Source organism: Pongo abelii, chromosome Y (genome assembly GCF_028885655.2).
Source record: "Pongo abelii isolate AG06213 chromosome Y, NHGRI_mPonAbe1-v2.0_pri, whole genome shotgun sequence".
NCBI classification, from domain to species: domain Eukaryota; kingdom Metazoa; phylum Chordata; class Mammalia; order Primates; family Hominidae; genus Pongo; species Pongo abelii.
The window spans coordinates 6,643,983-6,670,174 of NC_072009.2; the positions used below are offsets into that span (position 1 = coordinate 6,643,983).

Genomic DNA, 26,192 nt, shown 5'->3' on the forward strand with positions numbered 1-26,192 from the left:
GGGGCCATGTGCGATGTGTTTAAAAAGTAGAGCTGCCTTCCATACAAATTAAAGGAAGACTGTGGCGGGGAAAGGAGGGGAAAAATACACACGCGCGCACACACACACACACACAAACACACACACACACACACACATATATGCAGTACAGGGGAAACGGAGCGAAGCGGCCAGGGCTGGAGATGGCGAAAGCAGGAGGACTTCTGCAAACTGTCAGCATGGAAGGCTTTTATTCTCTTTTCTCCCCACCCCAACGCTCCTGTCTTTTTTAAGAAGACCACCACCGCCTGAGGTGCTTTTTTTGGGAGGCTGGGGTTGGGGGTTTGTGCCATTAACCAGAGAGAAAAGGGGAAATAAAGCTTGGTTGGGGTTGCATTAAAATATTTTTTTTCCCTTTCCTTCATCTCCCGGCCTCGGATAAGATAAGGCTTGGGGGATGCACGAAATAATCCAAGTGACTGATTAGGCCTGGCTTGGCTTGGTTGGGCTGGAGAACGATCCGGACGCGCTGGAAAGCCCTCGTGAAGATGAAATGACTGTAGCTCCGTGCTGCTCCTCCAAGCCGCAAAAGTGGGGTAGAGCTGGTGGTTTTGCTTCTTCGGAAGGCTTTGAGTGTGGCCTGGACCTTAGATGGGGGTGCAGGGCGGTTTGCCGCTGCCACCGTGGGCACCATCTCTGAACTGCCCGCTTTTCCGGAGGAGCGGAAAAGTTGGAAGCCGAAAGGAGAGGCGCCCAGAGCCCTGGTCTAGGTATCAGGGGATCCGGAGCCCTAGTTGGTGCCCACTAAGAACACCCCTTCTCCCATCGGGGGTTGGGAGGAGTGTTAAGCCTGCGGGTCTGCCAGTCCCTAAGGTAGGGTTGGGCGAGGGGTCTGAGGAATCCGTTCCAATTGTCACACCACCCCCACAGCCCTAGAAAAGACAACCACCACCCGCTCCTTCCTCCCATACCATCCCATCTGAAGGCTCTCTGCTGACCCTGGCCGATTTCATCTGCTCTCTTCTCCCCCGCTTCCCACCTCCCAATTCCCGCGCAGCTCGGCTCCTTTCCCTCCCACTCCCCTAGGCGGAACTGAAAGCGAGTATCAGCCCAGAGCGCAGTCTAAGGCGGGAGAGACGGTGGCGGGTGAGCTAGGGGCTGCTAGACGAAGCGGGGAGAAAGTGAACTTCAGCCCCTTCCCCTCCCCACTGCCGCGGCTGGGGCAACCCAACCCGCGCCTGAAACGGCTTGGCTTGACCTGCGGAAGCGTGGGCCGGGATGGCGTGGGGAGAGGGAGGTAGGTGCCACTGGGCTGCAGATGACGCGTGGTTGGGGGGGTTTGCTGTGGGACAAGAGGATCAGGCCCCGGCCTGCGCCCTCCAATCAGCGGTGGCTCTGTCTGCCTGCGGTTTTCCTGGAGGCCTATCTACCCCGGGGACACTCTCATCCTTCAGGCGGTCTCCTGGACGCCCTTTCCTCCCCTTGCCCCGAGCCTGACCTGGCTCTTTCGCCCCTCGGAGAACCGGTAGGTTGGGGTCCCTCGGCGGGGGTCTAGTGAGCCGAGCCGCGAGCTTTTCGCCCCCGGTATCTAGGCCCCATGCCCCTCGCAAATCTGGGCCCGGGCGTACCGTTCTGGAGCCTAGTCGCCTCCAGACACAGCGCCCTTTCTACCGGGAGCAGCGAGGGTGGGAGCGGGGGGGATGGTGGTGTCAGGCCAACCCTTGCACCCCAGAGGCCTGCCCAGGGCCACCCTGGGAACGGATGTCCCGCTCGGAAAACGAGGTGCACCTGGAGGACGTCCTCCGCATCATACACCTCCCCTTGCTTAGAAGGCTTTTTCTTTTTTTTTTTTCCCGTACCGAGGGTTTCCTTTTCTCTGGCTTCTTCCACACTTTGCCGCAGGTGTGGGCCTCTTTTCATGTATGTACGGCGGCTATCTTGGGGATAGAGGGGAAGGGGGTGTAGTAGGCAGCATGAAAGGGTACTAGGAGGTGGCGGCGGGGTGATGCGCCCGAGCTTGCAGCTCGCGGGGACGCTGGGCTCCCAGGTCACGAATTCACCCCAGGGCTTGGGCGAGACTGCCTGGAGCGAGGACGGAGGCTCCAGATTTACCATTTGGACCCAACTTAAGAAATTTGGGGTGGGGGTTGGGTAGGGGTTTTGAAACTAAGCAGGTGATGATGTCCTTGCGAGCTGAATCTACAAGGTGGTAGCATGGCTCATTTTTATTTTTATTTTGTTATTTTATTTTTCTATTGTTTATTTTTTTTGTAGGGAGTGGGGGATTATTTTTTGTCTGTGTACTCCAATCTTATGCTTTTTGAAGGCATCCGTTGCCCGTAAGGTTTACATAGGACCGCGTTGCATTATTTTTTTTTAAAAGGGGGGTGGTGTCCATGAGCTTCCATTTCAGAATCAGTCGCTCCTGTGATGTGAGGGAGGCAAAAGCAAAGAAAAGGAAAAGGAAACAAAATAAGAAGCTTAGGGAGACTTCGTTATCCCGATGAAGCCGGAATTGCCAGTTTGTGTGGTCGTTCTGCGGGCAACATTGAATTGCGTGTTTCAGAAATCCTGGGTAGCTTCTTTCTTCTCCAACCAGAAATTAAATGGCCAGGGTGCAAACACCTGACTTTGATGAAAACAAAGTGGTAGAAACTGCAAGAGACCTGCCTGGTTTCAATGAACGCACTGAGTCTTTTCCTAGACGATGGCAGAGCTGGGAGAAATCAGATCTCAAAGAAATCTGCAGTTTTGTGAGGGCAGATTTGGAGAGTGGAGAATTATTTCATACCTTTAGCTGGCACTGAAGAAGATGTTAGCAGTAATCAATTAAATCCTTAGCATAGATTTTCCTGTGGAAATGAGCAAAATATTAAGGGGTTGGGGGATGGCTATATAGGAATTTCATGGAGACCTCTGCAAGGATGTATTTTCTCAGATTAGAAATCCAGTATTTTATTACATAATGCAATGAATGCATTCTACACACACATGCATTCCATATTTCTGTATGTGTGTCTCTGTGTGTGTGTGTGTGTATGTATGTGTGTGTGTGTATATATATGGTCTTTTTAAAGAGTATCTTGTATCTTTGACATGTAAAAACATAATCAGGGCCATTGTAGGAAGTGGAAAATTACCTCATCAGTTTTAAATCAGTGGATTAAAATCGGAGGCTTGATTTTGTGTGTGTGTGTGTGTGAGAGACACTAGAATGATAATTGCATTTTCATAATAATGGCTGTGCTTGGATACCATTTTAAAGGTGCTTTGATGTTTACTTCTCTGGTGAAAGAATTTTTCTTTTCTTTGTGTTTTATTTAAATAAACTAATGCGTCATATACAGTAGGCCCCAAAACCAGTAACCTAGCTGATTTTTACCCAAACCTAAGAATATAACAGATATTTGGTAAGGGACTTGTGGCTGCATAAGGTAAATAATGTTGTTATCTTGATGCTGTAAAATTTACAAGCGGACTTGAAGGAATTTGAAAGTTCACAGTTTTGGGCCTGGAATGTAGACTAATGGTAAGCATACAGATATTTTTTTTTAAATTTGTGAATTTGGCTTTTTCATTTTTGTGTGTGTAGTAATTTGTGGAAAGGTTGTAGTCTCTCCACAAAGACGGGAGTTTTTGACTGACTCCCCACCAGAGAGTTGCTTTCATAAGTGCAGGGGTCTCTTTAAAATCTCTTTGCAATAATGTGCTTTTATTTCTACACCACAAAAAAAGGATCTCACAAAAGTAAACCTTCAAGTGCATGACTGAATGACCTTTTTTTAACATTCTTTCATTTTAATTGGTACTCCACACTTCAAACCTTTCCTAAAACTTTGAATATTGTCAATAATGCAACTTGCTGAGCGAATATTGCGAATATTGCATTCAAATGAACTAGCAATATAAAAATATTTTAAGTCCTTTAATGTCCTCCTTCTGAAGACAGGCATATGTGGTTAAAATATACTTAAATTCCAAATATGGTGAGAGCCGGTCTTAGGATGTGAATGTCAAGTTTAAGCAACACAATTTTAGTTTGTAAACCAGAATGTATTCTTTCTGTACTACTTTCTGATTTTTAACAATATGTATTCTATTCCTAAATGGGAAAAATATGTTCAGTTTAGTTCAAATCCATTGCTCTTTTTTGTTTTTGTCTGAGCACTATACTTTTTCAGAGGAGAGACTTCATCTCCTACTTAATTATATGAATGAATATTCAGACAGACTGTGCCTTCTGTATAGCCCCCTTTTATTTCTTAAACCCCTGAACTACCAGTTTTAAATCAAAGAAACAGCTTTTGCCCAGTCATTTAGAGAAAGTGAGAATGGAAATTAAAGCCCAAGCTGTTAAGGCAATTAGGTCATCTGCTGTGCCCTCTGCTACCATTCAGTCAACGAATGTTTTCCAGTTTCATCATTTTAATCTAAACAACCTACATTTGGACTTTGAAAGGCTCCACTCTTCTTTGTTAAGTGAATGGCAGTGTAGGAAACCCTTCTTCATTTTTCTTGGGGCAGAGTGACACACATGAATGAGAAAAAAAGAAGGTGATACCTCCTAGCAGTTTGTCATTGTGACATTCATAGGCTTTGAATAAATGTATAGATGAAAAGGCCCTCTCTCTGCAGGTGATTACATGAAATAAAAAATAAGTAAATAAAAGGCTTATAAAAACAGTACAGGAGTGGAAGGTTGATGGTGGAAAACAGCTTATCTACCTTGGGTTGAGATTTCAAACTTTAGACATTTCGTGTTGAGTTCACATGTCCCAGAGGTAGGCAGAACACCTCCATACACCACATCTTCCCAAGGCATGCTTATCTTCCCAGAAATGGTACCTGAAGGAGAGCAGGCCTAACTCCCCAATATTTTTAAAAACTCTCTCTATATATGTAACTATATATAGAGAGTAAAATCTGTATCTTACTATATGTAATATATATAGTAATATATATTATAATAAAGTTTGTATTTATAAAGGAAAGAAGTTTAAATTACTCACAGTTCAGCATGGCTGGAGAGGCCTCAAGAAAGTTACAATTATGGGAAAGGAGGAGCAAACACATCCTTCACAGGATGGCAGGAAGGAGATGAATGAAAACCAAGTGATTCAGGGAAAGCCCCTGATAAAATGATCAGATCTTGTGAGAACTTACTCACTATCATGAGAATGGCATGGGGGAAACTGCCCCTATGATTCAATTATCTCCCACCATGTTCCTCCCATGACACATAGGGATTATGGAGCCACAATTCAAGATGGGGTTTGGGTGGGAACACAGTCAAATCATATCATGAGGTTTTATTATTTAAGACAGGAAAAGAGTAATCCTTCATAATTTATATCAGAGATGAAGTACAGTGAACATTTATAGTCTCATTAGTTGAAGAATACATTTTGAAGAGAGAAATGTTAATTTCATTATATTGCTAATGAAATGATCTAGGCTTTCACTGCTCTCTGGAAATGTGTAGAAGTGGCCCAGGAATTTGTTTGGGTTGTTCTATTTAAAATGTATATTATAAAAAGAAATCATGGTTTGTCAAAGTAACAGAGTGGTATTTTTGGCTTATAATGGGAGTTTCTTAGCTCCACCTGTTAATATCAGTGATCATTTTGGTTTTAAGATGCCAGTACCTGATTGGATGGTGAAAACTTGGATCTCAAAGCCTTCACCCCAGACATGTGATTTTATTAACATTTGTGGGCATCTCTCTGGCTCCCACATCAACCCTTCATCCAGGCTCATTTTCTCTGTTTGTTTTTGTTTGGTTGTTTGTATGCTTTGGGTGGGGAGAGGGGACACATATTTTGCTAAGGGCCCCATTTTCAGTCATGAAATGTAGCCTGTCATATAAGCTGAAAAGGAACTTGGGTTGTTTCAACTTGCATTACATAGTAAGTTTTTGGATCCTTAAAAAAAAAAAACACTGAAGTTACTATAAGTGTTATTGGCACTGATAAAAGAGCCATGGTGAATTGTGGTTTGTTTTCACAAGGTGTGGAAAAGGCCCCCTTGGTTCTGTGATAATGGCTGTAGTGAAGTTGCTGCAGTGCTATTTTCCATGTTTAGTATTTCAACACCACCAATATGTGGCTCTGGAGTATGGGATGGGCAAGTCCAAGAACTCAGTGAGGCATGCCATGTGACTCCAACGGTCGATCAGAGCTGTTCAGCATGGAACTGTGGTCCCAAAAGCATGAGAGATAGAGGCAGAAGAAACTCATTTGAACTGAGTGTCTTTAACTTGTTCCAATCCTCACTACTGTCTGTGAATATAACTCTGTGAATGGGTTAGGTGGGGAAACTCACAAAAGTAAATGCATGTTTTCACAAACAAATTATATCATTGTTAACGGTTTTCCTAAGTGAGACAATATGCCCTCATCTCCTGAAGCTACACTGTAAGAATGGCAGTGTGTATCAGCAGGTGTATACACATACATATGCGCATATGCCAACACGTTAACTAGGAACTAGTCCTTGCAGAAAATGTTTTTCTCAGCCATTGTAACACACTAGATAAAAGCAAGTATATGTGCATATATATATATATATATACACACACACATATGTACGTACATGTATACACACATGTATATACATATATACACATATATGTACATACGTATATACACATATATGTACATACGTATATACACATATATGTACATATATATCTGAAGGAAAAATATGATTTTTCATTAGTTATTTTCCTTTTCTTATTCCCATCATTCACCAAACCTATGTTATATTAAACAATCCATAACATCTGGCCTGGACAATAGAGTGAGACCCTAACTCCACAAAGAAACAAAAATTCAAAACAAATTAGCTGGCATGATGGCAAGTACCTGTGGTTCCAACTGAGGTGGGAGGATCACTTGAGCATAGGAGTTCTTGGCTGCAGTGAGCTATAATTACACCACTGTACTCCAGCCTGAGAGACAGGGCAAGACCCTATCTCTAAAAAATATACATAAATAAAACATAAAAAATAAAAATAGAAAATTTACAATAAAAGGAGTAAAGTTACCTATGATGGATCTGGGTGTAATCTTCAACTAGGAGTGAATACATTCATTAAAGTGAGACCTAAGTAGTGGAAAGTATGACAGGTGCCCATTTTCTCTAGTTCTCCTGGAAGTTTTTTTTTCTAATTTGAGTTCTGATTCCAAAACAGGTGTTATCCCCTGTGCTTATGGTGACACTATCTATATGTGTGACAAAATGCTACTCTGTTTTGTCCATCAATATTGTGCAACGTGGTATTCTTTCATGGAACAATTGACAACTTTTACAGTGATCAAACTGGGCACCCTTTACTAAGGCTAAACTCATAACCCTTTTATCTGACTTTGTAGAAGATTCTCACCTTTATTTCTCTTGGTGCCCAAAGGCTGGCCTGAGAGACTGTTCCCATTGAAGCCTTATGGAAAGGCTGGTAGAGCATTGTAACAGCCCAGCTTCAGAAACCCAGCCTTCACTTTCAATAAATATGGAGTTTGAAGTCACAAATATTGAGAACCTCATTATAGTCTCTTTATGATCTTGGATCCTTCTCTTCCTGCAGACTTCCTTTGAACTCAAATTTAATGTGCACTACTTATTCACACTTGTACTTACTGAAAAGCACTGACAATCCCAGGTAATAACTGCAGAAGAAGTGAGTGAATGCTAGAGGGGTTATCATTTAGGTTGTTCACTCACCACTGTGCACAGGCTCTTTAGAAATCTACTTACACATGATGAGACTGTAAGCAGACTTATGTTTCTGAAGCATCAGTATACACGTGTACAGAAAGAAATGGGCTAGGTCACTTACAGCTACCAGTATAACTAAGATGGACAAAATAGTTTTATTTGCAGATTATATCTACAGAGCCTTCATCATCTATATCTATATCTATATATAAAATAGGGTGCATATAAATATACACAGATCATAGATTGTTCATTTCAGCTTCTACATATAATATGTAATTTATATACAGTTGCATTTATGTGCATTTATATAATAGTATTTGTATACAACTTATATACTTGAATAAAACCATCATCTTCAATAGCTGTTTAATATATTTATTTCTAGATAGTTGTATTTATGTACATTTACATAATTGTATTTATATACAGTTTATATTACTGATGAAAGCCTTTATCACTTCCAAACTTACTTATACAAAATACAATTTAACTAAGCATACAATGTATTATATAAATATAAGTTATATGTTAATATATAGCATACGCAATAAGTCATATATAATAAAAATGTGTTTTGTATACTTATTTATTATATATTGAGTATAACTCATTTAAATACAATTTGTGTATTATATAATGTATTATATATTGTATAATAAATATAATTTATATATTACTATTATATATACCTATTATATATAAGATATAATAAAATCCGTCAAAATCTATAATAAAATATGTATATATTTGTGTTCTGTATATGTATTTTTCTTGCTCTTTATGTATTAAAAATACATGCAAACTATATATGTAGTATATTGCAAACTATATATATAGACATGCATTTTCCAAAAGAAACTGTGTTATAGGTTGTGAGTGAACTTCTAGACTGATTCACAGGAGCTATTGTTACTATGGTTAGTGGTCCACGGAAACTACAACTTTACCTTCAAGTGGAGCAGAAGAGCTGTAAATGACTGTAATATGATGGCAAGCACATCATGGCACTCTGTGAATCCTGAGGAATCGACCTTTAGTGTGTGTTCTGAACCAGTCAGGAAAGCTCATTTGAGTGGGAGTATGTGTCAAGCCATGTGTCTCTCCCACTGAGATGGATGGACAACATCTGCTTATAGACCATAGGATTGAGAAACTATCTGAGGTGTTGTGGAAGCCATGACAAATTGGCAATGTCCTCAGTGTGTTCGGGGTGGGAGGTGGTGATGTCACTGGATCTACGCTTAGCTCTTGTCCCTCTGTGAGATAGATTCTGTTGGCAAAATCACTTCTGTGGTCTTGCTCAAGATGAAAAATCAACATGGAAGGCTTAGGAGTTTAGTGCTCTAGAAATGGCAAGAAAGAAAATCAGTGACTAAGATCGATTTATCCTTTTGTGCAAAACAGCTTTTTAACCAGCGGGAGCTAGCTGTTATATAGAGCCACATAGTATGTTCTTTCATTTGTCACTTTTATTGAGCAGCTACTATATGCCAGATACAGGCCAGAAAGCGAATTCTGTGCTGTTAATAGAGAGGTAAAATAGGCTATCCCTGTACTCTAAAAAATCCTTCCTATGTGTGGATGTTCAGAAGAACATTGTTAAGATTTTTAGTTCAGGTATGGATTACTTTCTTTCATTTTTCTGGTATACATTGTTTTTTTTTTTTTCTTTCATCCTCATCCCTCTCTCCTTCCCTTCCTTCCTTCTTCCCTTACTTCTCTCCCCCCTTCCGTCTTTTTCTCTATTTTACTCCCTTTTTACCCTCCCTCCTTCCCTCCCTCCCTCTATCCTTCTTTCTCTCCTTTCTTTCTTCTTCCCTCTTTATGCTATTTGGATAAGTGATAAAATCTCAGGGGTCCTTAAAATATTAAAGGGAAAATAAAGATAATTCTATTGAAGAACAGATCAAATAGGAAAGAGTAATGAAAAGAAAGCCTCCTGGAATGACAAATAAGCATGTCCTTTACAATTTAATAGAATTTTTCATATGCCATATTTGTATAGCTGGTTAGATTTTAAAACTTTGTCAAATCCTATATTTATGAAACCTTAGTTTTCATTTTAGTAAATTATATGGATGAATGCACACATAAAGCGGATTACCTTGATTCAACAAAAGCATTCAAATATCAGTGATCCCTTTTTTTTTTTTTTTTTTTAACATATGGTAGTGGAAACAGCTTCATTAATTTATGGCTATTTTCTACATACTTTTTAAAATCAATAAGCAACAGTCAGATATTTCCACATTTTTAAGGCACGAACAGTACATTGAATTCTAATATATTTTAGTCTAAAACATCTGGTAACATCACAGGTAATTGCCTCAAACTGTACCGTGCCTCATATAATTCACTTTTTCAACAATTTAAGGTCTTCTAGAGTCATGAAAAAATCTTTAAAATGGACAACATCACTCATACTGTTGAGCTAGGATTGCTTAAAGATGGAGCATAGATTACATTGTCTCAGAGGAAAATACTTTATGAAGATTCTTTTTTTTTTTTTTTATGTTTTTGGATACATGTGCAGAATGTGCAGGTTTGTGACAGAGGTATACATGTGCCATGGTGGTTTGCTGGACCTATCAACCGGCTATCTAGGTTTTAAGCCCCACATGCATTATGTATTTGTCCTAGGGCTTTGCCTCCCCCTTTCTGCCACCCTGCAACAGGCCCCAGCGTGTGAAATTCCCCTCCATGTGTCCATGTGTTCCCATTGTTCAAATTGGACTTATGAGTGAGAACATGTGGTGCTGGTTTTTGGTTCCTGTATTAGTTTGCTGAGAATTATGGTTTCCAGCTTCATCACATCGGTGGAAAGGACATGAACTCATTCTTTTTCATGGCTGCTTAGTATTCCATGGTGTATATGTGCCACATTTTTTTCTATCCAATCTATCACTGATGGTCACTTGGTTTGGTTCCAAGTCTTTGCTATTGTAAATAGTGCTATGGTAACCATACATGTGTATGTGTCTTTATAGTAGAATGATTTATAATCCTTTGGGTATATATGCAGTAATGGGATGGCTGAGTCATACGGTATTTCTGGTTCTAGATCCCTGAGGAATCTCCACAGTCTTCTGCAATGGTTGAACTGATTCACAGCCAACAAACATATGAAAAAAAGCTCATCATCACTGGTCATAAGAGAAATGCAAATGATTCTTTAAAAAGTATAAGAACTCCCAAATCAGGTATTCTATCTTGAAGAGGCTCCGTAGTCCAATGTTTCTGGAAAACCTCATGTATCATTTGCCTCTCTTGAATTTTACCCTGAAGACAGACACATTATGGCCTTAAAGCCTCCTGCACTAATGGATTTAGCAGGCATGACAAATAACTTAAGGTTGGTTCCTTGCAATGAATTTTAATCAAATTAACTACCTAACAGTATTGAGAATACTTCCATTGACACAGAGCAGAAAGAAGGGCTAACAGGGTATGAAGTATCTTTAAATTACCAAAATAATTTGGAGAAATTAACTTGTTGATTTTTTCTTTATTTTACTTACTTATTCAAAACTTTTTGAGTGCCAAGAAGTAGGATACAAAGACAATGAAATTGTTTATTTTTCCTATATTAACCATAGGCTAATATTATTTTGCACCTCTGGTCTTATGTTTGAGAAAAAATAAGTTTTATCTGAATATTTTATCTCTCATGTGTGTGTGTGTGTGTGTTTAATCTCTCATGTCCTGTGTCAAAAATTAAGAAAAAGAACTGTTTGATTCAGTCTTCACACATCTTAAACAGTTAAAGGCAAAATCATCAGAGTTACATGGCCCAAATATTGGGAGTTAGGTTCATGTTTGAATTCTCAGAGGGTGATTATATAGTTCAATTTTAACTTCTTCAACAGACAGACTACTATCGTTGATGAGCAAGGAGACAAAAGTATTTGATAAATATTATGTAGTTAATATGATTCTTGAGGGAGGGGAGAAGGCTGCCTGTCTTAAGCAATGCTTTCAATGGTAGGTTTGTCCTAGCCTTGAGGTAGCAGGCTTGCTCTGTTGGCTGAAGAAGGCTTAACATGCATGTCAGTATTGCAAATTTACCCACATGCCAAGTGTATGCTGTGGGAAGAAATGAATAATGTAGATCCCATTACACAGAATGATGTAGAACAGATGGACTTAATGCATCAGAACCATTGGGAAGTAGACATTCAGAAAATAACAACAGCAATGAAAACAAATATAAATAAACCACAATCAAAACCATTACATTTGGGTTTCTAGTTGCCTGTTACCACAGAGGGTTCTGGTTACAAGCTGAAATGTAACCCAGTAGGAAGGTTAAGGCAAGGCCCTTTAAGCTGTGTAAAACAGTAACAAACAGTAAGGATGACCCAGGGAGAAAGTGTAACAGTTACATGGAAATTAAATACCAGTTACCTGTGCAGAGACTAAAAAGACAAAGCAGGCACAGGAAAGGTAGTAGTAGAAGGACAAGGGGCTGGGTGGGGGGCGGGGGGGCAGGAATCTGAATTTGTTGCAGCTTGAAATTGCAGCTTGAAACTAAGTAGCCAACTCCAATGAGGGCATTGATATGGGAAAAACACTACCTCAGAAAACAAAATCTGACAACCTAGGCAGAGATCAAATGGTACCTTATTCTGAGGATGGAATAATAATTCACACATGGCTTCACATAAAATTTGTGTGACAATGGTTATTTACTATGATTCAGTCTGCCATGACAATTTTACCAGTAAAATAACTTTCTTTTTTTTTTTTCTTTTTTTTTTGAGATGGAGTTTCGCTCTTGTTGCCCAGGCTGGAGTGCAGTGGTGCGATCTCGGCTTACCACAACCTCTGCCTCTGGGGTTCAAGCGATTCTCCTGCCTCAGCCTCCCGAGTAGCTGGGATTACAGGCATGTGCCACCATGCCTGGCTAATTTTGTATTTTTAGTAGAGACAGGGTTTCTCCATGTTGGTCAAGCTGGTCTCGAACTCCCAACCTCAGGTAATCAACCTGTCTCAGCCTCCCAAAGTGCTGGGATTATAAGCATGAGCTACCGTGCCCAACCAGTAAAAGAACTTTCTAGGATTTATTTGATATCAGTTGATCAGCCTACCTTAAATGAGTAACCAGAATATGACAATTGAAAATTGATGTAAAATTACACATATAGTTATGTGTCTAGGTATTTCACAATCAAATGTATTTGGGAATTTAATCTAGTCAGATCCCAATAATAAAAAAAATCTTTCTTTCTACGCCAACATTTATCTTGATATTATATATACGTATGTAAATTACAACCATATATTTGCATATGTAAATTACACAGCAATTTACACATAGATACATACATAGCTCACTTTTTGTTGGGGAACACATTTTCCTGAAGGTTTTTAAAATAATAATTATTCTACCTGTAATGCTATAGCAGTATTGGTAAAAAGTTCAAATGTGGCTGGGTGGAGTGCCTCATTCCTGTAATTCCAGCATTTTGGAAGGCCAACACAGGAGGATTACTTGAGTCCACCACTTTGAGAGCAGCCTGGAAAACCCTATATGTACAAAAAATAAAAAATAAAAAAATAAATAAAGTAAGCCAGGTGTGGGTGGTGCATGTCTGTAGTCCCTGCTACTCAGGAGGCTGAGGTATAAGGATCACTTGAGGAGTTTATCAGGAGTTTGAGGCTGCAGTAGGCTATGACCTCACTACTGCATTGCAACCTGGGCAACAGACTGACACCCTGTCTTTTAAAAAGAATGCAAATGCATCATTTATGTGGACAGAATTTGACTGGTGTCATTCTGTTGCTGAATCATTCCAGGGTATGCATTTACCTTTTCTCTCTTGACTTTATACAGCTTATGCAAAAACAAACAACTAGAGAAGCAGTTTGCAAAACTATATTTACAGATAAACCATACTCCCTTACCCCTGTCACCACAAAAATACTGTTTTATGTAGAGAAACCACAGATGGTGCAGCCCCCAAATCTGGAGCATCCTCAGGTACCTTGGGGTATTCTGGATTGAAAGGCTAAATCTCAGAGGCATTTGGTCACACTTGGGTAGGCATCCTGATTGGCTAGTGAAGAAATAGCTGTCCATGCCGTGGTCAGTTTCAGCCTTTCCAGTAGGGAATTTATCCAGCATTGGGGGTTCCTGAAGATGCTTATAGCAAGTTATGTTCAGTGAAGCCAGCTGCATCCTGATTTATCTGTTATTCAATCTAGGCTGCATAATAAAAAAGGTCTGCTTTGAAATTGAAATCATGCACTTTGCTTTATTTTGCCCATTTGGTGTTTCTTCTAATGTTGTAAGCTTGTCATGAATTGGCATAAGCAGATGTGTTAAAAATTTATCCATTCAGGACATCCTTGCTAGTCTTAGCTCACCATAGCAGGTCAGAATGGAAGACAGTTGCTTCTCTTTCCTCCTGCCTTCCTCTCCTCATTCCACCTCACATCTGACATCCTTCCCCTCTGAGGAAAAAAATCTTATGTTCAAATTAAAAAGCGTGGCCTGGTGTGATGGCTCATGTCTGTAATCTCAGCACTTTGAGAAACCAAGGTGAGCAGATCACCTGAGGTCAGGTGTTCAGTCAGTGATACACTCTCTATACTAAAAATACACAAATTAGCCAGGTGTGGTGTCATGCACCTGTAGTCCCATCTACTTGGGAGGCTGAGACAGAAGACTTGCTTGAACCTGGGAGGTAGAGGTTACAGTGGGCTAATACCATGCCACTGGACTCCAGCCTAGGTGACAGAGCGAGTCTCTGTCTCAAAAAAAGAAAAAAATATAGGAAAGTGTTCAAGTATACGCTGTCCACATCTTTCAGCTATTTCACACTTCACTGGGATTGTGAAGTGAAATGGAGTGTTATTATTACCTTGTTATCCGCTTTCAATTTGGAAAGGTAAAAATGTCCTTCAGTGGCTATTGAACTACCTGCACTTAATTTAAAGTACAGTTTGTTGGAATATTCATGATGAAATTGAAAAATAGAATTACGGATTGTTAGGACTTGAATGTACTTGAGCAATCATTTGTATTCCCTCATGTACACAAGGAAATTGAGTCACAGAAAGTTTCAGGGATTTATCCCCATACTTTTAATCACTGAAATGTTCCTGAAATGAAATGAAATACTCCCAATTTTTAACATATCTGCTTATGTCACTTCATGACAAGCTTACAAAATTAGAAGAAATATCAAATGGGCAAAATAAAGTGAAGTGCATGATTTCATTTTCAAAACAGACTTTTTTTATTATGCAGCAGACATTGAATAACAATTAAATCATTTCAATGAAAGGAACAATGAGAGAAAGCAAGAAAAGACATGTCCTGCTTTGAAAGCTGCATTTGGTGGTAACTCATTTTGTTTTATGAGTTATAATGAATGCATCTTAGCTGTTTCTAACCTCACCCCCCTTCCCTATTTTTATGTGTCAGTTAAAACACAGCATTTTTCCTTTTTTTTTTTTTTGAAGTGTTAATTAATTGCATTTGTTTAATGCATCTGGCTGTGTCTCAGGCATTGTTAAGAAGGGATAAGACCTTTTTTCAGGGATGATTCCTTCCTTTCCTTACAGGGCTTTGTCTGTGATGGGAACTTTATGTCTTATTTATTTATTTTTTCTTTAAGAGACAGGGTCTCACCAGGTTGCACAGGCTGGTCTCAAACTCCTGAGCTCAAGGGGTCCTTCTGACTGACCTCTTGAAACATTGGGATTACAGGCTTGAGCCACCGCACTTGGCTCTATCTTTCTGCAAAAGACTAGCAATTCTAATTCTCTCTCCATCTATGTATAGACCAGGCAGATATAATCAAGAGAAAAGAAACATCTACCTTCATTAGATTAAGAGTCAAAAGGGCCTACAGGCGAAAAGGCTCCAGGACCCTCTTGGGTGAGCCTGTGCATTGAAATCATCAGCTTCATAGAGATACAGAAGTCCAAATAGGAAGTTGGATTTGTCCTGTTTTCTTAGCCTCCTCTAGTCTGTGACCGTTTCTTAGTCTTTTCCTTGTTTTTCGTGACCTCAATAGTTTTGTGGTATTAATATTATGGAGAATGTCCACCACCTGGGATCTGTCTGATGTTTTAGACAGGGATATGTGTTTTGGGCAGGAAATCTGCAGAGATGAATCAATCATTTATATCAGTATGGGCACATGGATGTTTTGGATATGCTTTAGGTTTTAATTCAATACTATGTTACTGTGACTTGTTCTACTTTATATTCTTTGTGGCCATGATGAGACACTAAAAAGTCTATTCACTTGAATAGCAAGTAAATGAGAGGACTCAATGGCAAATGACTCTTAGAGAAAATCTTAACCCCACTGATTCATGGATGCTCAGCTTGCGGAAACACCTTCTTCCATCAGGAAACCTCAGTGGACAGGCAAACATTACAGTATCTTTGAACATGCTTCATTGCTTTAATCTATGACCTTCCTATGCAGTAAGCAAAAATACCCATACCACAGCTTAAGAGCAGGGCATAGGTCATTACTTCCCACTACTCATCCTAGTGTTTTTTGATAAAGAGTTACAAAGTTGAAGGAACACATTACTAACCAGAAGGCTTCCAGGAGACCCCATTGATCAGGATAGATGTTGTAGTCCCCATATAAATGGCTGTGTTCATCATTTCACAACCATCTATTTTTCAAAAGGTGATATCATCCTCTTAATGTTATAATGTATTTTAACATAAAATTTTATTATGCATATAAGCAGTTATTATTTAAGGATTGCTTAAGAAGCACTCTTTTTTAAAAAAAAAAAATCATATAACTGGATCCATTCCCTGAATAAAGAATATCAGCAAATCATAACCATTCAAAGAGGCTTTTAAAGGCAGGATGATTTTTTTCTTATGGTTAAGGAATGAGGAGTAGTATAGGAAAGAAATACAGAAACTTTGAAAAAAATGTAAAACTGGATCATCATTCCATAGGCTAGTACTTAATGGTAAATAACGTGTATAATTTGTGCCCGGGATTTTCTGAATATTTTAAACCATAGACAGTAGTTCTCTATCTACATCTATGTGTTTATCTGTATTTATATCGTATGTATGTATATACATTTATATTTGCATGTATATAACATCTTTGTCCATATGGTATCTGTACCAGTATTAGAGTCTATAGCTACAGCATATCAATAACTGTATCATATCATATTGTACCTTTTCTTATCTGTATCTTAATCATATGTTTTTGTATCTGTGTCTGTACAAATATCTTTACTGATGGTGATATTACGTATCTATATCTAGATCAATCTATATTTCTATACCATTTGAACTTACATTTCATACAATATTATAGCATAAGCCATTTAAGGATTATTAAAAATCTTTATAAGCATTTTTCATGATTAAGTTTCTCCAAAGATTATGCTTTAACATATCCAGTTCTTTGTATATTTTTTGACATTTAGGTTATTTTAATGCTTTCGCTCCTCTAAGGTATTTCCCTCTTTTTTTTTTTTTTTTTCTCCACACCCCTCCCTTCTCTAACTTGTTTTCAAATTCTTCCTTGTAAATTAATTGTGCATTCGTCATTCTAGGGACGTTACTTATTTTCTTTTGCTTGCTTCAAAAAACACTCTGCATTGGTCTGTACACATTTTCCCTCTTATATCCTTTCTGTAAACATTTGTATTCAGTTGAAATCTTATGGTATACTTTACCACAGAAAATGTCTGGTGTATGCCAAAAAAGGAAAAGAAAATAGAATAATGGAACCCATGTGCCCATCATTTGCTTCAGCAATTATGAATTCATAGCGTAATCTTTAGTATTTAACCTCATTTATGTTTCCATTCTTATTATGGCATGACGCAATTTATTTAAAGATAGTTCAGTGAGAACCATTCACTCCCCTGGAAAGGAGGCTGAAGCCTGGAAGTCAAAGTGGTCTGGCTTGGCGGGTCCCATCCCCACTGAGTCCAGCAAGCCAAGATCCACTGGCTTGAAATTTCACTGCCACACAGCAGTCTGAGGTCAACCTGGGACACTCCAGCTTGGTGGAGGGAGGGGTGCCCACCATTGCCAAGGGTTGAGTAGGCAGTTTTACCCCCACAGTGTAAAGAAAGCTGCCTGGCAGTTCCAACTGGTCAGAGCTCTCCACAGCTCATCAAGGTCACTGTGGCAAGACTGCCCCTCTAGATTCCTCCTCTCTGGTCAGGGCATCTCTAAAAAAAAGGCAGCAGCCCAGTCAGGCACATATAGTTAAAACCCCCATCTCCCTGGGACAGAGCACCTGGGGGAAAGGGCAGCTGTGGGTGCAGCTTCAGCAGACTTAAACGTCCCTCCTTGATGGCTCTGAAGAGAACAAAGGCTCTCCTAGCACAGTGTTAAAGCTCTGCTAAGGGTCAGACTGCCTCCTCAAATGGGTCCCTGAACCCTGTGTATCCTGACTGAGATACACCTCCCAGCGGGGCCAACAGACACCTCATACAGGAGAGCTCTTGCTGGCATCTGGCGGGTGCCCCTCTGTGATGAAACTTCTAGAGGAAGGAGCAGGCAGCAATCTTTGCTGCTCTGCAGCCTCCGCTGGTGATACCAAGGCAAACAGGGTGTGGGATGGACCTGGAACAATCTCCAGCAGAACTGCAGCAGAGGGGCCTGTTAGAAGGAGAACTAACAAACAGAAAGGAATAGCACATCCACTCAGAGGCCCCATCTGAAGGTCACCAACATCAAAAAACAAAGGTAGATAAATCTATGAAGATGGAGAGAAACCAGTGTAAAAAGCCTGAAAATTCCAAAAACCAGAATGCCTCTTCTCCTCCAAAGGATCACAACTCCTCATGAGCAAGGGAACAAAACTGGATGGAGAATGAGTTTGATGAATTGACAGATGTAGGCTTCAGAAGGTGGGCAATAACAAATTCCTCTGAGCTAAGGAAGCATGTTCTAACCCAATGCCAGGAAGATAAGAACCTTGAAGGAATCTTAGATGAATTTCTTACTAGAATAACCAGATTAGAGAACATAAATTACCTGATGGAGCTGAAAAACACAGCATGGGAATTTCATGAAGCTTATACAGATATCAATAGCTGAATTGATCAAGTGGAAGAAAGGATATCAGAGATTGAAGATCAACTCAATGAAATAAAGTGAGAAGACAAGATTAGGGAAAAAAGAATGAAAAGGAATGAACAAAGCCTCCAAGAAATATGAGACTTTGTGAAAAGACCAAATTTAAGTTAGAGTGGTGTACATGAAAGTGACGGGGAGAATGGAACCAAGTTGAAAAACACTCTTCGGGATGTTATCAAGGAGAACTTCCCCAACCTAGCAAGGCAGGCCAACATTAAAATTCAGGATATACAGACAATACCACAAAGATACTTCTCAAGAAGAGCAACCCCAAGAGACATAATCATCAGATTCACAAAGGTTGAAATGAAGGAAAAAATGTTAAGGGCAGCCGGAGAGAAAGGTCATGTTACCCAAAAAGGGAAGCCTGTAAGGCTAATAGCAGATCTCTTGGCAGAAACCCTACAAGCCAGAAGAGAGTGGGGGCCAGTATTCAACATTCTTAAAGAAAAGAATTTTCAACCCAGAATTTCATATCTAGCCAAACTAAGCTTCATAAGTGAAGGAGAAATACAATCCTTTACAGACAAGCAAATGCTGAGAGATTTTGTCACCATCAGGCCTGCCTTACAGGCGCTCCTGAAGGAAGCACTAAATATGGAAAGGAACAACTTGTACCAGCCACTGCAAAAACATACCAAATTGTAAAGAACATTGACACTATGAAGAAACTGCATCAACTAATGTGCAAAATAACCAGCTAGCATCATAATAACAGGATCAAATTCATACATAACAATATTAACCTTAAATGTAAATGGGCTAAAATCTCCAATCAAAAGGCACAGACTGGCAAATAGGATAAAACGTTAACACCCATTGGTGTGCTCTATTCAGGAGGCTCATCTCATGTGCAAAGGCACACATAGGCCCAAAATAAAGGGATGGAGGAATATTTACCAAGCAAATGGAAAGCAAAATAAAAAAGCAGGGGTTGCAATCCTAGTCTCTGATAAAACTCACTTTAAATCAACAAAGATCTAGAGACAAGGGCATTACATAATGGTAAAGGCATCAATGCAAGAAGAAGAACTAACTATCCTATATATATATGCACCCAGTACAGGAGCATCCAGATTCATAAAACAAGTTCTTACAGACCTACAATGAGACTTAGAATGCAACACAGTAATAGTGGGAGACTTTAACACCCCACTGTCGATATTAGACTAAACAATGAGACAGATAATTAGCAAGGATATTCAGGATTTGAACTCCACTCTGGATCAAGTTGCATCAAGTGGACCTAATAGACATCTATAGAAGTCTACACCTCAAATCAACAGAATATACAGTCCTCTCTGCACTTCATCTCAATTCTTCTAAAACTGACCACATAATTGGAAGTAAAGCACTCCTCAGCAAATGCAAATGAATGGAAGTCATAACAAACAGTCTCTCAGACCACAGTGCAATCAAATTAGAACTCAGGATTATAAATCATTCTATTATAAAGACACATGCACACATATATGTATTACGACACTATTCACAATAGCAAAGACTTGGAACCAACCCAAATGCCCATCAGTGATAGACTAGATAAAGAAAATGTGGCACATATACACCATGGAATACTACACAGCCATAAAAAGGATGTGTTCATGTCCTTTGGAGGGACATGGATAAAGCCGGAAAACATCATTCTTAGCAAACTAACAAAGGAACAGAAAACCAAACACCACATGTTCCTACTCATAAGTACGAGTTGAATAATGAGAACACATGGACACAGGGAGGGGAACATCACACACCAGGGCCTGTGTTGGGGCTGGGGGACAAGGATACTATTAACATAAATACCTAATCTAGATGACTAGATGACGAGCTAATGGATGCAGCAAACCACTATGTCATGTGTGTACCTATGTAACAAACCGGCACATTCTGCCTATGTACCCCAGAACATAGAGTATACATAAAAAAAGATCTTTCCGTACGTTACTCTAAAATATAGGAACCATTTTATTTTATTTAGCTGCAGAATCTTTTCTATGCCTAAAATTATCAACAATAATTCCTCTATGTCATAAACTGTCAAATTATAAATGTCAAAATAATATTTTCATAGTTTGCTAACTCACACAAGGTCTATGCACTACTATCAGTTGATTTGCCTTTTACATTTCTTTTAATGGATATAGATTTCTTATCCTTTTATGCACATTCTTGTTGAAAAAACTGCTCTTTTTAGTCTACACGAAAGTGGGTTTTAGAATCGGAAAATGTAGTTGTTAAGTTATTTTAGAAGGAACGTGAGTATTTTCCATAATGCACAGTCTTAGGTTACTAACTCCTTAGGAGCAAATGCTGTATGACTTGGTAGTGATCTACCCAGAAGGAATGCTGCTGGATAAATTTGGCCAGCTTGTGTGACAACTCTTTGGACTCACTATACCTCAGTTTTATCTACTTTTAACAGTATTTTATTTTGAAGACAGTTTCTGACTCTGTCGCCCATGCTGGAGTGCAGTGATGCAATCATAGCTCGACGCAGCCGTGAACTTCTGGGCTCTAGCAGTCTTCCCACATCAGGCTCATATTATCTAGTACCTGGCAGAGATACAGATCTGATGAGAAACAAAGATAAAGGGGTGTCAGAAGGTAGCTTTTGCTGCATCATCACACACACACATGCGCACACACATACACGCATACACACATGCGTATGCACACACAAATAATCAACTGCAATTTTTTTCCTCTTTACCAACCCACAGTTAGCTAAAATTATCAGTTCTATTGAACTCCATGTAGTATATGATATTCTGAATGCTAGAGACTAAAGAGAGGCCAGAGAGGGAGGATCACTTGAGACCAGGAGTTCAAGACCAGTTTAGGCATCATAGTGAGACCTCATTTCTAACAAAAAAAAAAAAAAAAGAAAGAAAGAAAGAAAAAATAATTAATCAGGGATGGTGCCTCACTCCTGTAATCCCAGCTATTTGGGAGGCTGAGACAGGAAGATGGCTTGAGCCCAGGAGTTGGATGCTGCAGTGAGCTCTGATAGTGCCACTGCACTCCAGCCTGGGTGACAGATCCTGTCTCTAAAAAAACAAGAAGATGACTAAAGAAAAACAAACTAATCTAATCCATGCAGTTATAAATAGTTGGCTATCATTCTTATATTAGTGTAAGTATGACTCATTTTAAGATGAAGTGTGTGTGTGTGTGTATCTGTGTGTGTGTATGCATGATATAAATCCAGACTTCTAAACAAGTATCAGGGGTGGTGAACTATTATTAGCAGAAGATCATTGGAATCTGTTACACAGGATATGCCAGAAAATTTTGCAAATGATTAAATTATGTATAATTTAAAATGTGACTTGCTGTACTCAGATATTTTGCAAGGGTGCCTATCTCTTACAAAACAAGATTTACTAACGTTGATGCTCTTGACATTGAGGCTGGATAATGCTTTGTTGTAGTTGGCTGTTCTGTGCTTTGTACGATGCTGAATGGTATTGCTGGAATTTAGTTTCTAGGTGCTCATAGTACATACATCCCTGTTATTTTTTAAAATATATAAATTTAATGGGCACAAGTGTCATTTTGTTACATGGATATATTGCATAGTGAAGAAATCTGTGTTTTTAGTGTAACCACCACCCAAATCACATACACTCTGTTAGGTAATTTCTCATTCCTCACCATCCAACCATCCTTCCACCCTGCCATCCTTTTGATTCTCCAGTGTCTGTTATTCTACTCTCTGTGTCCATGTGTACACATTATTTAGCTCCCATTTATGAGTGAGGATGTGTGTTTTTTTACTTTCTGTTTACAAGTTGTTTCACTTAAGATAATGGCCTCCAGTTCCATACATGTTCCTGCAAAAGACATGGTTTTGTTCTTTTTATGGCTGAATAATATTTCATTATGCATCTGTATCCCATTTTCTTTATTCATTTTTCCATTGATAGATGCCTAGTTGGATTCTATATGCTTGCTGTTGTGAATAGTGGTGTGTTAAACATATGAGTGCAGGTATCCTTTTGACATAGCAATTTCTTTTTATTTGAGTAGATATCCAGTAGTGGAATTGCTGTGTAAGGTGGCAGTTCTATTTTAGTTCTTCGAGGAATTTCCACACTGTTTTCCACAAAACTTATGCTAATTTACATTCTCATCAACAGTGTATAAGGATTCTCTTTTCTCTGCATCCTCCCCAGTCTTTGCTACTTTTGAGTTTGACATCCACAAATGTCTCCAGACATTTTCAGATACCCACTGGGGAGTAAAATCCATCCCAGTTAAAAAGCTCTGTTATGAAATGAGGTGTACTTATTCCAAGTTTTGCATGTGGAATTTCGCTGGTTTTTGGGTTCTAGTAGTCCTGATGTGTATGCTGGGCATGACCAGATAAGGTAAACCAGGCAAAGAGTGCAATGAGAGATAGTAAGCATATTATTTTGGAAGATATTTTTCATAACCAGAATAGACTTCACGAATTCTATCAATTGTAATGAGAATCGGATTGACATTTGGTGACAGTCAATATAACGCACATTATCCGAAAGGAGATGGCATTGATTTATGTAAATGAGAGCTTAACAGAAAACAAAGACAGGAAATAAAGAAAAAGAAAATCCCTGATAAGTATCTGATAGAACAAAGTGCAGAAGGAAATGCAGCTAGCTTATCTAAAATTGGGCAAAATCATGTTCCAAATGAAAGCTCAGTAGATGGGAAGAGAGTATTTAAACATTTGATGTGAAAACTGAGATATACTGTTCCACAGATATGAACACATTGATGATGGCTGTCAGTTATTAGAAGTTATTAACATCAATGGGAACACCAGAAATGTGTTAAACAGAAAATTAAACTTAAGACTCATTGAAAATGGTGTTATATTTTCTGAACTGTTGCATTGATTAAAATTAGATTATCCAACAAAATAAAAAATTGTAATATTCCATGAGTGAGTGAGATGAATTTATGTGGAAAATGTGTTTCTTAAAAATGTCTCTTAACCTCAGAGGCTCAGAATTAATGTCACTAACCCTGAAAAATGCAGTATAACCTTTGTCATAAATGACCCCATAATAAGTTATTTTTTATTATTGTTTTTAATTTGGATAATAAATGGGGAAGTTTTATACCTTTTATAATTAAAGGATACATGCAAAACAGTTATTTTTATTCCAAGGTTAATAAAATAGCAGTAAGCCTCATTTCATTTGAAGTGCCAACTTCCACTCCATATGAAATTTCTAAAAGTCTGGGAAATACACACCAACTAGTTAATAAAATTTTAATTCTATAAAATTGTATAATGCAGTGAACCCTGTTGTTTTCCTATATACATTTATTTAATATTTATAGTTGATACAAGAGGTCTGTATTATTTTCACTAAACCACTTATAAACCTCAGTGTTTTACTTCTCCCTGGGTACATTTTTAAAAATTTGGTTACATTTTTGAAATGTTGATGCCGTGGTTAAAATATTACGACTAAGTAATGGGGTAGGTTTACAATAAGGTTTTGCTCTACAAGGAAATAGGTCAATAAATTAGGCTCCAGCCAATTACAGGAGAAAAGGAAATGTTATGTATTATTGCACACAGGGTTTGATGTATGTATGCAGATTGCCTCCAAATACAGTTTGGTTGTAGTTGTGTTCCACATTTATGGCGGATGCAGTTTTGAATATGTGCAGAGAGAATATATACTCACCTCATTCATCAGTGTGATGCAAATATGTAGAAATGGCAGGGTCATTTTTGTACGATGATAAAATGCCTGTTTGAAGTAAACACATCCACCCATCCAACCAAAGGTTGCATTTTCTCAATTCCCAATTCTAAATGTGTCTCTCTCTCTCTCTCTCTCTCTCTCTGTGTGTGTGTGTGTGTGTGTGTGTGTGTGTTTGAGAGAGAGAGAGAGAGAGAATCTAGTGCATTTTTCTCATTCTGCTTTGTCCCAGGCTTCACATTTTAGTGATTGAAACTAAAATACCTTGATTCTCACCCTCTAATTTTACAAATAAAATCTGATTTACTGTTAAGGATTGAACTGTGTTACAGATTGATTTGCATTCCCCAAAAAGATATATTGAAATCCTTATGCCCAGCACCTCAGAATGTGATCTTATTTTGAAATAAGGTCTTTGCAGATGTAATTACAATGAGGTGATTAAGGTGGCCCTCATTCTGTGTAACTGGTGTCATAAACACCGTGTGAAGACACAGGCACTCACAAGGTGAAGATGGCCATCTGATGATGGAAGCAGAGGTTGGCATGATGCAACTACAAAAAAGGGAATGCCAAGGATTGCTGGCAACCCCCTGAATTTAGAAGAGACAGGAAACATCCTCACCAAGAACCCTCAGAGGCAGCATGGCCAACACCATGATTTTGGACTTCTAGACTCCAGAACTTTGAGAGAGTATATTCCTGTTTCCTGAGACATAAAGCTTGTGACTCTTTCTGACAGCAATTCTAGGAAACTCATACACTGAGACACAGAGTTCTTTATTAAAATTCATTTTTTCATTTAAAAATATTTAATTGACAAAGACTGTATATATGGAAAATGTCCAATTTGATGACTGGATATACATATACATTGTGTAACGATGATTGCAATCAAATTAATGAACACCTTGCTTATTGACCTTGTGATGCATAACGGATAGACCCAAAGTTATACGGCCAGCCTGGGGCAGAGCTGGGTTTGAAGGGCATACTCCTAACCCAGCCACACTTATCTTCCATAATCACTTTCACATCATCCTGAGGATTTTAATATTCCACTGCTCCATGTCACTACATCAACACATTGTGGAATGAGGGTCCCATATTTCATTGCAGGCATCTGAAGATCAACAGTGGAGTTTCCCTTCCCTCAATTTTAAAATGAGTGAGTTGGAGCAATCCCCAGGACCTTTCTAAGGTACGTGAGTTGAGAGCAATGATCATTGTAATTAAGACTCTTGACTTGAGTACTGCTCATTTAAATCATGATTAGGGATATGAGATGATCTGTGAGTTTTCTAAATAAATTTTAGAGTGACCTGATGATTTATAGTGACCTGCCGAAGTGTTGGATATGAATTCTCAAGAAGGGCCTTGCTAGTAGCAATGGTGTAATTTAAAACCCATCCACAAGTGTTTACACAATCAAAGACATTTAGACCCTCTGAAGTCGGCTGGTTTCCTGTAAGCCCAGTGTGTTATTTATGGTAGACAGTTGAAATTGCACTGAAGTTAAACTTGGTGGTGGAGAGTACACTTCATCGTATTCAATTTTTGCCCTTCAGTTTCTTCTATGTCTGACTTTCAGGAAATAGGAACTGCAACATTGCATTTTTCCAGTATATTTTCTTTTCTTAAAAAATTATATTTTAAGATCTGGGGTACATGTGCAGAACGTGCAGGTTTGTTAAATA

General features: G+C 38.9%; 1 protein-coding gene across 8 annotated transcripts in view; it reads left to right on the forward strand.

Moving 5' to 3' along the window:
* The first annotated feature begins 1,063 nt into the window (after positions 1-1,063).
* The window catches only part of NLGN4Y (neuroligin 4 Y-linked), a 285,691-nt gene continuing 260,562 nt past the window's right edge, over positions 1,064-26,192 (forward strand). Inside the window, exon 1 of one of the 8 annotated variants that reach the window (XM_063721438.1) lies at positions 1,064-1,276. The gene's annotated coding sequence lies outside the window, so the exon portion shown is untranslated. 8 annotated transcript variants of the gene reach the window in all.